Genomic DNA, 6,900 nt, shown 5'->3' with positions numbered 1-6,900 from the left:
AACAATAGTGGGGTTTTTATTGGACTATCAAGCAATATTCAAAATGATTTGATTAATTCAATTTCATTATGTATTACACCAAATTAAATTCGTCGAATTGTTAGATATTAGTAAAATTTTCCAAATAATAAAAATTTCCGTTAGATAATTAAAAAACACTTATTTTCAATTTTTCGATTTACAGAAGCTGGAAACTGAATTAAATTTAGTGTTTCGGGATGTTGAATTTAGAAAGAAAAAGAATGCTAATGAAATACTCTAAGTTTTAATATGCACCGATTTGATGAAAAGTTTTAAAGAGTTTTTTTTTAATTATGCAAATTTATCTTAACTGGCTTCAACAACAGCAAGAGCAGGAACAGAGTTTTTCATCTTTAAAAAGAATAAAATCTTATTGCAGAAACAATGATGTGTCAAAATCGATTATCGAATTTATCTTTGATTTTCGATTGAAAAAAAATTATTAAAAAATTTAAAATCTAGCGATAACTTTTATAATGCAGTACTTGATCATTTTCCTATAAATCCAAATATTTTTATGATTTGTGTTTGACTAAAATAAATAAATTTTTTTAATTGCTTCCCTAGTAGTAAACTTGACGCTTCGCCACTGTTTATATCCATGTTTTAATCTCCTCCAATTTTGAAAATATCATTTTTCTTTAAATTCCTCTATCCAACTTTCCTTATATTTATTAATTTTTTATTTTAATATCCCTATATTATATAAAATATTTATTTGCAAAATAAATGTTTGAATATAAAAATTTATCATATTTATAAATTTCATTTTTTTTAAAGTTCAAATGAAATTTGTATAAATGCCTAGGAACACAGATATTTGTAGCTGATTGTATAATTTTAATAGAGAAAATGTTTATATTTTTGTTATATGTTTGTTAAATTATATTAAAATGTTTATTTTTTAGTTATACTAAATTTTTATATTCTGAGGCGTCAATTTAATATTAGATAATATGTTCAATTGATTTTAATAATTATATATTTTATTTTCTGATGTATACAAGACAATAAATATTGTAATAATATATCTTTAATAAAACTGCTTATAAACATTAACCGAAATAATTCGATTATATCGAATTTGTTTATATCTATTATCGTTCCCAATTTATACTACTTTCCTCGTTCCCTACAGAATCTATTTTTTTAAATCTAATTGGGGTTAGATTAGAGAGGACATCAGTTTGAGAAAGATCAATTATATTTCAGGTTATGTAATTATGCCATATAAGTAGTTAGTCCGTTAATCTCAGTAGCGTCACTAGGGGGAAGCGTAGGGGCTCGAGTCACCTAAAAAATTTGAATAGTCTCTAATAACCCCCTGAACTAAAAATAAATTTATTAAGTATTATATATAGATTTGATTTATTTAAAAATTAATAAGACTAACTAAATTTTTATTAAAGGAGAGCTATTTTAATTATTAAATTAATACATATAAATTATTATTTCACTAAGTCAGTTTATAATCAAATTCTCTGTTAGTAAAAATATCAATAATAATGTATAAATATTAATTTAACAGTAAAAGTTGAAGCTTAATTGATTTTTATTACTTGAATTATTTTATAACCATAATTAAATAAATATAATCATTAATTAATTGAAAATTAACAAGTTTAATATTGTAATTAGCCGAGTTTCAAACAACTAATTAACTATATTATTCATTTTTTGACCATACCTCTGCCTAAAAATATTTCCAAGGTTCAAATAAGTAAAAAAAATTTCTTTATAAAAAGTAAGTGGACATATAGTTGTTAATCCGCTATGATATAGAATTGGTCAAAATAGTATGTAAAATGCCACTTTTACAGATATATTTGACAGTTATAGAATATATTATAGTTAATATTTTAATAAACTTTACTAATCAATGTTTTTGAAAATAAATATAAGTAACAGTTTGCATTCAATTCTTTAATGCCGTCTATTTAATCAAAATATATATTATTAAAAATTTAAACATCTTATTAATCATCCCACAATGGGTGTAATTTTATTAGATATCTTTATTTCCTTCTCTTTTTTTATGTGTTTTTAGGAAAGCTATTTTTATCTTCTTTGAAAAACAGTCTTGAGTAAATTTTTATTACGAGTATATTTTTGATATTACAAACTATTATTATTTTAAGATATAATATACCAACTAGAGGTGATGCGACAAAAATATAAAATCTTAATTGTTCATCATATTTCATGATAACTATTTTTCTAAGTTTTATATAATAAATTAAATATCATAAAAATAGTTCCTTTATGTAGAATATCATTAGCTAGGTTAAATCTTAGAGCTCTTCGTTTAAAGTTAGCTCCTTTACCACCTAATAAATTGATGATTATCTTCCTCCATATCTAAAAAAGATTATATTAATATTTTCATTTATTTACTTTAATACTTTTTGCTTAAATCTTGATTTACAAATCTTTCAGACTGGGTTTATTGAATCCCAAAAATATATAATGTAAATGATTTATATATAAATACCTTTAATATAAATTTTAAAACGTCGAATGTGAGAATTTGCGAAATTAATTTGTGAATCGGTCAATTCAACACAGAGTCATCTACAGTGACCGATTTTAAGTTTTTTGCCACATAAATTTTATTGGAGGTCTTTAAATCCATTAGGCGTTTTTATTTAATTTTTATTCAATGACATATGTAATTGGTTTATAAAAATATTGGTTTTCACTTTTTATTTATAAAACATCCTTTTTTAAAAAAAATTTTGAAATTTAGGCGTTATTTTAAAATTTTATTAACTTTTTCTAATTTTTCTTTCAAACTCTTCTTTAGAGTGATATATTGTAAGGGTGGAAGGTTTGTATGGGAAATTTTTTTATTTGCTTAAAATGATATTTACAATGACAGGAAAATTTTTAAAGAGGGACTTCCCTTTTCTCTCCTCGCAACGGCTATGATCACATTAAATGTATCTAGAAGCCATTAAAAATATAATCAAAAATAAATGGTGAAAATTGCTTCATTCCTAAACTCAGTAATTAATAGCGTATAAATTTTTCCCCTGAAAGGCAGAATTTCTTTTTAGGAAAGTAGGCATATAAAGAGGGGTTTGCTTCCTATGTATATTTATTGTCATGTAGATTTTAATTTGAGAATATCCTAAAAGAATATATTTATATTCCATTCAAGATACTTTTACATTTTTACTATTATATATAATGTATATTAGTATATATTATTTCATATTCATAATTTTATTTCCATATAATTCCTAATAATATATATAAACTCACGTGATACAAATCAAAAAAAGATTAATTGCAATATCATATCTTCTCGAAAACAATTGAATAATGCCCATATCTCAATTATAAATCAACAGCTACCACATTTTCCCTTTCTTGAGAAATCAACTTGGTTATAAAAATACAATTTACATACATAATCAATCAAAGTAAATGTCTACATGAATTCTAATAAATAATCAAAAAGAAATTTAAAAATTAGTATCATTATTTATTTTCTTTAAATTTTCTTTTTACTGTTTCAGGAAGTTCTATATTTTTTCTTAAACATATGTAATTGTCATTATGCTGTTGATTATCCTTTAATTCAAAGGTATTTGGACTGTTGATTGTCATTAAAATTTAATGGTTAACGAGTCATAGCTCATTTGATCAATTGCATCATTGGACATACAACATTCTCTACTTAATATTATTAATCCAGCATCATTGTAGTTGATTGGGCAATTATTGTAGTTTGATTGGGCAAAACATTTTAGTTGAATGGGAAAAATCTTTGTAGTTGATTGAACAGAATATTATGAACAGTAAGTCAGTCGAATGTTTTTTTTTATTTCCAAAATGTATTCTTTATCTTTCTATTAAAGTTATCCCTATTAATCATAATCCTAAATTTCAGATATTAAAAAATTTATTATCCCAAAATTCACATGAGACTTTTTATTATATGATAATTTATTCCTTTCTGCTCTTTTCCTTAGGTCTAAAATAATATCAAATTCATTTATATAACCTCCAAAATCAAATGAATATTTTTATTAATTTACCTTTACATATATATAATATTACGTATGAATATTTAAACTTTTAACATTATTATTCTATTTAAAAACTTGAATTATTTATGACCAATTGATTGTCAATCCATCTTTAGCACATGTTTAATATCGAACCTGGAATTTGAATATTATTTATCACCAAATTTTTCTTTTTATTTCATTTATATCTTTTTTTTATATACAACATCAGTCAAATAATTCTTTTTTTCATTTTTTTTGTAAACATTAGCAAAATGTTTCATATCCATAATTTTCATCAGCTTTTTTTTTAAAAAAAAAAAATATCAATATCATCACAATTTTTTTCTTCTTCACATAACATTTCAAATAAAATTTATTCATGCTAATTATAATCACAAATGTTTTCTGTCCTTCATAACATGAGGTCTTCATTTCCTATGACGGAATACCTATAACGCCATTTAATGAGTCTTAAGGGTTAAAAAATAAAATTATTATCAAAACACTGGGTTTAAAAGCTAAAACAAAATATATAAATACAGAAATTATTACTCCCACCATATCCAATGGTTCCCAAAAAATATTTTCCCAAAAGTACACTATTATCAGTAATATATAATGATTACTTTATTTATATCACCAACCTAAACCTATATCACAGTAATATATAACGGTTCGTCCATTTATATTCCACTAACTTACAAAATTATAAAACCTATTAAACCCTTGTTATACTTTTTACCACTTACTTTAATTTGCTCAATTAAGACAATTGAAAGCCTTTTATACCTATACCCAATGACATTAATACTATAGACTGCCAATTAATATATTTGAAGTGGCAAAAATTGAAGTGACTGGTGGCCATTTTCTGTTTGTATCTTTTACGAAAGAACCATATGATAATTTCATAAATTTCAGGTATATTTTTATAATGTTTATATTTATAATATATATATATATTCTAATTAAACAATTTATTATTTACCTTATATATTATAGTATATATGAATCAAATAAAGGTCACTACTGAATATGAAGAAAAGAAAGTTAGATTTGATATCTGTTTACATTCCCTAATTGATAATTCCGCAAACGACAATAATTATACTCAATGACATTAATACTATATACTGCCGGTTAATATATTTGAAGTGGCAAAAATTGAAGTGACTGATGGCCATTTTGTGTTTGTATCTTTTACGAAATAACCATATGATAATTTCATAATTTCAGGTATATTTTTATTATGTTTATATTTATAATATATATATATATTCTAATTAAACACCAATTTATTATTTACCTTATATATTATAGTATATATGAATCAAATAAAGGTCACTACTAAATATGAAGAAAAGAAAGTTAGATGTGATATCTGTTTACATTCCCTAATTGATAATTCCGCAAACGACAATAATTATACATTAATAAAAGTTAAGAATTATGGTGGATTGATAATACCATCCCAAAGCGTGTCAAATTTATGTAAAATAACAGAGAACTCATTCAGGGATTTTGAAAAAGTAGATGAAATAACCAAAAGACATGCTGTTAAAAAAATAGAATGTCTAATATTGTCAAAAATATTAGGTACAAATATCCTTAGTGACCTGCAAGATCATATGTTTGATCAAGAGGCAGGGTTAAGTCATTATCAAGTTATAATAAGACTTATAATAAAAAGGTATATATAATATTTACTTGATTTTAATAAAAATTTATTTTCAGATACCTGCACATAAGAATGCATCATTTTGGTAATAAAGTAAATCAAAAATTACAATTAAATATCAAAAAACTAAACAAGGCTGTACTTTTTCAAAGGCAATAAGTAATATAAAAATATGTTATTTAACTTAAATATTTATAGGTGAAGAACAAATTATCTGAAAATTTCTAATGACTTTATTGGTTATAATAAATTAATTTTATTAGACATAAATATAACATATATATTATTTGTATTTATTGTTGATTTATAAGATTAATATTTTCTTTTCGCGATACATATTAATTAGATTAATACAATTATTTTATTTGATGTAAATATAACATAATATATATTATTTGTATTTTTCATGATATATATTTACATTATGGATTTTTATACTTTAGTGAATTAAATTTAAATAAAGAAATATTTAGAAATGGGTATTTTATATTTATTAAGGAATAACATAATTATAAGCCAAAATAAAAGATAAAAGACATAAATTATAAAAATACAAAAGAAATCTAGAATTGATTTCTATAAAAAAAAATAATCATGTATTTTTGAATTAATCTGGCTTCTAGGAAACCTGCATGTTATAATTTATTATTCATTATTTTGTTACTTTTAGAAGATGCTTTGGAAAATTAAAAATTAATGGTATTGCTCCCTCTCTTAATTGAACATGATTTGTAATAGATGGAATAAATGAATCTGGTGTAAAATGCTTTGAACATATTTTACTATATTTTGTTACATTGAAGTTCTCTCTCTTCACAGCATGGGTCCACTTTTGTAATATTTTATCTTTCATAGGAAATCTGCCATAAATAATTTTTACAATAGAATAATTAATTTGAGATATCATACTTATGAAAGGAAATTTTGCTTCCTCAGCAATATACTACCATTTTAAATCTTTTAGTAATTAAAAAATATTAAATTCAATTGATATTCATTATTAAATAATAAATTGCAAATGTTAATAAAGAGCAGAAATATTTCAAGTAAAATATTCAGTAGTGACCTTTATTTGATTCATATATACTATAATATATAAGGTAAATAATAAATTGGTGTTTAATTAGAATATATATATATATATTATAAATATAAACATAATAAAAATATACCTGAAATTTATGA

General features: G+C 22.5%; 1 long non-coding RNA gene across 1 annotated transcript; it reads left to right on the top strand.

The window, feature by feature from the left end:
• Positions 1–4,642: 4,642 nt before the first annotated feature.
• LOC135930034 (uncharacterized) lies at positions 4,643–6,046 on the top strand. Its single transcript, XR_010572709.1, has 5 exons — positions 4,643–4,958; positions 5,040–5,273; positions 5,358–5,727; positions 5,772–5,874; positions 5,914–6,046. It is a non-coding gene; the product is annotated as an uncharacterized LOC135930034 (long non-coding RNA).
• The last annotated feature ends 854 nt before the right edge of the window (positions 6,047–6,900 follow it).

The sequence above is a fragment of the Gordionus sp. m RMFG-2023 genome, chromosome 5 (genome assembly GCF_954871325.1).
Source record: "Gordionus sp. m RMFG-2023 chromosome 5, tfGorSpeb1-WG-v2, whole genome shotgun sequence".
In the NCBI taxonomy this organism is placed as follows: Eukaryota; Metazoa; Nematomorpha; class Gordioida; order Chordodea; family Parachordodidae; genus Gordionus; species Gordionus sp. m RMFG-2023.
This window is presented reverse-complemented; position numbering and strand designations above follow the sequence as displayed.